The 6000-nt window shown below is 44.4% G+C and overlaps 1 protein-coding gene across 2 annotated transcripts in view; it reads left to right on the top strand.

Annotated features, from left to right (window-relative positions):
* Positions 1-6000, top strand: part of Palld (palladin, cytoskeletal associated protein) — a 389783-nt gene that overhangs the window by 280521 nt on the left and 103262 nt on the right. The gene's annotated exons all lie outside the window — the stretch shown is intronic.

Here is a 6000-nt window from a genome sequence, read left to right as displayed (position 1 = left end):
TGGCGACTCCCTGACTCAGCTTCTTTCTCCCAGCATCCTGTTCTGTTTTCTCCGCCTACCTAAGGGTTGGCCTATGAAATGGGTCTAGGCAGTTTCTTTATTAATAAGAAATCACTCCCACATCACTAAGCAGGGTCATGTGAAGAGTGGAGGTGAAGAAAGCCAGGAGACCAGGAGACCAAGCAATCAGGAGGATAAAAGGTAGATTGGAAAGAGCCAGGGAACCAAAATGGCTGGATTAAATAAGGAAGGACAGCTAGGGGGAAGGGCAGCCATGCCCCCAGGCTAGAGAAGTTTAGGGGAGGGGCCTGTGTACCAGTCATACCCCGTGGCAGGTAGAGCATGAGAGATGCTGGGAGAACATGGCGACCATGGTTTGATATGTTAAATAGACAACCATTTGTCCTGGGCCTGAGACCTAGCACTAAGCGCTTGCTCTCCCCCTCATCCATACAGCCCAAGTCCCACTGAGAGCTTCTGAAATGTTTTAGAGTAGAACCATCATATATACACTAAGTATGTCCTATGACAAACACAGTAAATGTCTCAGATAGGGTTTCTGTTGCTGTGAAAAGACACCATGACCATGGCAACAGCATTTAAGTGGGGTAGCTTTGCTTACAGTTTCAGAGGTCCAGTCCGTCATCATCGTGACAGGGAGCCTGGCAGCGCCAGATGTGGTGCCGGAGCTGAGAGTGCTGCATCTTACAGACAAGAGGAAGTCAGCTGTCCCAAATTCCACCCCCACAGTGACAATCTTCCTCCAGCAAGGCCTCACCTCTTACTAGTGTTACACCCTTTGAGACCGTTTTCTTTCAAAACACCACAGTAAGTGTCTCCTGAAATAATTTAATTTTGTGTATGTATGTGTGTGTATGTTTTTGATAGACATGGATATATGTGTGTGTGTGTGTCATGTATGTGTGGTATGTGGTGCAGGCAGGGCTTGCAGTCACTTGACTGTGTGGGCACATACCCATGTACACATATGTGGAAAGCAGACTCAGATATGGGGAGACTTCCTTCTCTCTCTCTCTCTCTCTCTCTCTCTCTCTCTCTCTCTCTCTCTCTCTGCCTTGTTGCCTTGAGACAGGATCTCTTCCTAAAGCTTTCCTCTTAGGCTGGGCTGATGGGCTAGCGAGCTCCAGGGACCTACTGCTGCCTGCCCACAGTGGGGCTGCAGCCTTTGTAGTATGCTGGGCTTTTACACGGAGTCTCAGCACATGAACTCGGACTCTCCTGTTTGCAGAGTAAGTGTTCTTATCTGCCTTAACTTCTCAGGCCAAATCTTAACTTTTTAAATATATGTTTAAATATATGCAAATATGCATTGAAGTATATATAGAGAGACACATCTATGGCTTTTCTGCCTCAAGTGCACTATTTAAAGTTACTGTTGTCTAAGACTCATTAAACTTTAAATAAACTAATTCACGTATTAAAGAGCGAGACACAGCAGGAAGAAAATACCTTTATCTTCCAAGGTTGTCCATTGGAAAGACACCGAAGTCTCTTAAGTTGAACCTGAAGTTGAAAACATCTCTCTCTCTCTCTCTCTCTCTCTCTCTCTCTCTCTCTCTCTTTCTCATACAATATACCCGAACCACAGTTTCCCCTCCCTCCTCTCCTCCCAGCTCCACTCTGCTCCACCGTCACTCTCCTTGTTTCCCTTCAGAAAAGAACATGCCTCCAAGAGACAAGAGCCAAACACAAAAAACAATATACAGTAAGACAAGAGAAAAGCCTTTTCTTACACAGATTCTTTGCCATACTTAAAGAATGTCCACTCACCATGAACATACAGGCAAATAATCCTCACCGCGTTGGCCACCATATCTTTTATCCAGATCACGAAACTGGAAGCAGTGTTCAAGTCCTGGCCCTTACAGAAGGCTGAGGGCTCTGTCTGTTGTTTTATGGACTATGATAATTCTTGTGCTCCTTAAGCAACCAGTGTCTTGTGATTGTGGCAAAGAAACATGTGTAAAATATTGAAATTAGAACTTCTGTTTGATGCATGGGTTTTAGGGAGAACGTGTGCAATAAATTTTAGGTGTCTGGCACTTTTTATCTAATAAAGACAAGGGTAATTCACCTTAAACATTTTATTTTCCTGAGGCAGAATGTTTATATACTATATTCCCTACAGGTAGCCACTATAACTGTTTCCCATGTCGCTTTCCAGGAACAGTCCATGAACTTATAGTTTGTGTAATGTGTGCTTGTGTGCAGCCTGCTATTGTACAGGAGACCCCTGGGAGCGCTCCCTAGATGAGGCTCGTGACACAACAATATTCTTACCTCTTAACGGAATTAACAAATAGTATTTTGTTGTCTCTATACAAAACCCATGAAAATCATTTTGCCTCTTATTAGGAGCAAGCTTCCTATCTGTAAAAGAGGAAAATAGAAAAGATTGTCTTTAAAAAAAAATCCCCCTTTCACAAAAGCACTTGCTAATTTTTCTGTCTGTTCTGTGTGTCATTCTTGCCCAGGGGCCATGACAATAATATGACAGTCACATGACAGTTGCATTGCTCCAGTTTTAGAGAATGCGCTGTTAAAGTGAGCAGGACTTCGGCTTTAAAGGGGAATTCCGTCCTGGTCCCATATACAAAACTGATTCCAGGCAGTGACAAAGACGTAAAAGGTTTGGTAATTCAAATACACTCGAATAGAGAACTTCTAATTATCTTGAGGGGCTGTAAGGAGAGAAAGGCCATGAGTGAACAGAAAATATCTGCTATGCATGCATTCAACACTGTCCAGAATAGAGATGACAACCAGGAAAAGAGCGCCCACTCATCTGTTAGAAAAAGCCAATTTCAGAGAAAAAAAAAAAAAAAGACAGAGCAGCCGCTTCACCAAAGAGTAAATTCAAATTGCCAATAAACATTGAAAAGATGTCTAGCCTTCTTAGTAATAAAGGAAATACGAATTAAGTCAGCAGAGATACCACTGCCCACCCACCTGATTGGCAAAAGCTACAGTCTGACTACATGAAGTTCTGGCAAGGATGTGGAGAACAGGATATTTCATACAGGGCTTGTGGGATGATAAATTGGTAAAGACCACACTGGGAAACATTTCGACATCATTTGATAAGCCCGGATGTTCCGTGAACCCTGTGACCCAGAGCTCTGTCTTGTAAGCATCTCCCTCAAAGATGCGCTTACACGCTTGCCGCCAGGCACACAGATCTGGGATGCGGAAGGCAGCCCTGCACAGCTGCCAACAGGCCAGAGGTGGGTCAGCAGGAGACAGAGCAAGCAGTGGTAGAGTCTATGGCATCCAACAAATAGAATACATGAGATAAAGCTAGGCAGAGAAACACAGATCTTACAAACATAATGTAGAAGAAAGCACACAGTAGATACAGAAGGGTTCTGTTTACATAAAGTTTAAATGAAACAAGAGAGGAGGAAGTGGATTTTTCTCAGAGATGTATATCGGAAAGGTGATGACTCAGAAAATCTAGTAGATGACATCTCCCTGGGTCAGGATTGTGGTTACCCCAGGGCCTTCAGGGAAGGCCCTCACAGGCCACCAGACAGCGGTTACCAGCTGAGTGTTTGCTTTATAACTTTGTGGCAAGTTGTAAATACTTTTGAAGTCATACAGATGAATTTTACAATAATTATTATAAGAGACAAAGACAGGCCTGCCCCCCAAAATACCCAAGGTACAGCAGGCTGTCCGAGGACAGTCATAAAAAGGGTTGACACTGCTCTCCTTGGCCACACCCAGTCGTGTCTGCAGAGGCTTCCTGAGGTCTTAGGTAAACCAGTTGTTCATGCCTCACCCCACAAAAACAATCCCAGCCTCAGAAGTGGTCCTTTGGAGCCAGTAAAGACTCGCCTGACAGAGGTCAAGAGCAGCAGGGTAGAATCTTCGGGAGCTTGGCACGGTTGTGCTCCTAGGTAGCCAAGCTGATCCAGGAGGAAGAAGAGCAGACACACAGACACAGGCCAGAGCCACAGCCAATTTACACCTTGTGCATTTGCTGTTTACGAGCTGTGCCCAACCACCTATAAAACATCTACGTATTCTCCAGTAATGAGAAAAGCAATCCCTCCCTCATTTAACAGAGCACCATGTCTGGCCTAGATCCGCACACAGCAAGAGTTCAGGGTCTCACCAACAACTCCTACTCAATAGCAACAAGGACCTAAAAGAAACAGCTCCCTGACCTATCAAAGCACTTTGGGACTCAAGCTGAGCAACAAAGGGCTTCTTTATGCCCATTGAAAACTGTCCCAGGAATTTAAAAGATTTCCTTGTTGGCACTCCTGTGGGCTGTGACAGAAAGGGCTTCAAGGGCAACTTCGGGACTCCGTATTGTTTGAGAGCACCCTGTTGACTTTGGCATGGGGAGAGGTCTTGGGTGCAGAAAGGTATCCCAAACCTACTGTCAGCAGAAGCTAATTTGCACCCCGGGAAGACTGAGGGTGGCCTGTTGGGAGTTGTTTTTTCCCATAGACGAGGGATTCGTGGGAATGCTGTCCAGGCATGTCTCAGGTGATATATGCTGTCATGTTTCTCCTCTCCATTTATGATACAAAGCTTTTACAGTGGTAAACAGGCTGGACTTTCAGTGAAGGAACAATGAATGTGTGTTAATGATATTCAAATTGCTATCCTTCGCCATCAGCCCCTAGGAAATGTCCCCATATGTTTATGCCAAGATTGGTCTGAGCCACACAGTGGAGGCTTTATTAGCTGTGTGCTGTCTGGAGGTGTTCGTGGATCAAGTGCGGATTTGTCCTGGGTTTCTTTGGACCTGACAGTCCAGAAGACAGGGTGTTAGAAATCTTTCGGAACAATCTTCACATTGTGAAGAAGGCTGGTTACAGGGCGGCCTTTTCAAAAGCCTATGGTGGCCTTTTTTAAGCAATTTCCACCATTATAGAATGAGTCCCTCCTCATTGTAAAGTTCTATGGCTCTGGTAATTATTTCTTTCTCACAATGACGACAAATATGGGTACCAGGCACACAAACAATGTTCCCCTCTGCAGCAGCCCAGGGCACCACCAGATAAACAGCTATCTTCTGGGGCACATGAGTACACCTGAACTGTTATTACATAAGCATTAATGTTTCCAGTGGTTGTAAGTCAGTAAATGCTGTATTCATGATCCTCAACAACAAATCTCTGTCAATGACTAAAAGAAATGATTCTTTTCACTGTAGGAGCTAAGTATTTTGGATGAAGGTGGCTAGGGCATAACTTCTCCATGAAAACCAAGGGTTTTTTTTTTTTTTTTTAATCCTAGTTTCACAAAAACCAGTGCATTAGCCACAAATTTTGAGGGAAGTTGAATTCACCTGACTGTGTATTTAAAGTTGCTCTTGACTGTGTCTGCAAGGGTTTCCTAGTCCGCAGGCCAGCTCAGTAACAGGATGCCAAGCAACCTTCTAGGTAAAAGAACATGAGAATAGATGAAGGCTTTCTTAGAGACAGGAGGCCTCCATGCTGGTACACAAAGATGAGAATAGGGAGAAAATGGAAATATTTAAGGAATTTTCCCTTAATTCTTTGTGTTTATTTATTCTTTTAAAGCTTTTGCCCCAGAGCCTTCGTTCCCTTTCCTTAGCCTAATCCAATGTTTAAACTTGCCTGAATTTCTTTTGGGGTGTTCAAACTACTTTCCACGCTCCTAAGTATGCAGAGTTCTTGCCCAACTTCACGCCACTGGGCCCGGTGTTTTCCAAACTTGGAATCCCCCTGCCCCTACCCCCAGCTCCTCTCATTTCTCTTACTCCCCCATCCTTCGAGAGACCTCTGCAAACCTGGATGCCTTTCCCTTCCCTAGCACACAGGCAATTGTTTGGGCTGTTACTTGCGTTTTTCAAGGTTTTGTTCGCTTGTTTGCCTGTTTTAAAGATGTTTTTATTTTATATGTTTGCGTGTGAGTGCCTACACGTGGGTTCTCTTGGAGGCCAGAAGAGAAGTGTTGGATGGCCTGAAGCTGGACTTACAGGTTGAAAGCCACCTGATA

The sequence above is a fragment of the Microtus ochrogaster genome, unplaced genomic scaffold (assembly GCF_000317375.1).
Source record: "Microtus ochrogaster isolate Prairie Vole_2 unplaced genomic scaffold, MicOch1.0 UNK61, whole genome shotgun sequence".
NCBI classification, from domain to species: Eukaryota; Metazoa; Chordata; class Mammalia; order Rodentia; family Cricetidae; genus Microtus; species Microtus ochrogaster.
This window is presented reverse-complemented; position numbering and strand designations above follow the sequence as displayed.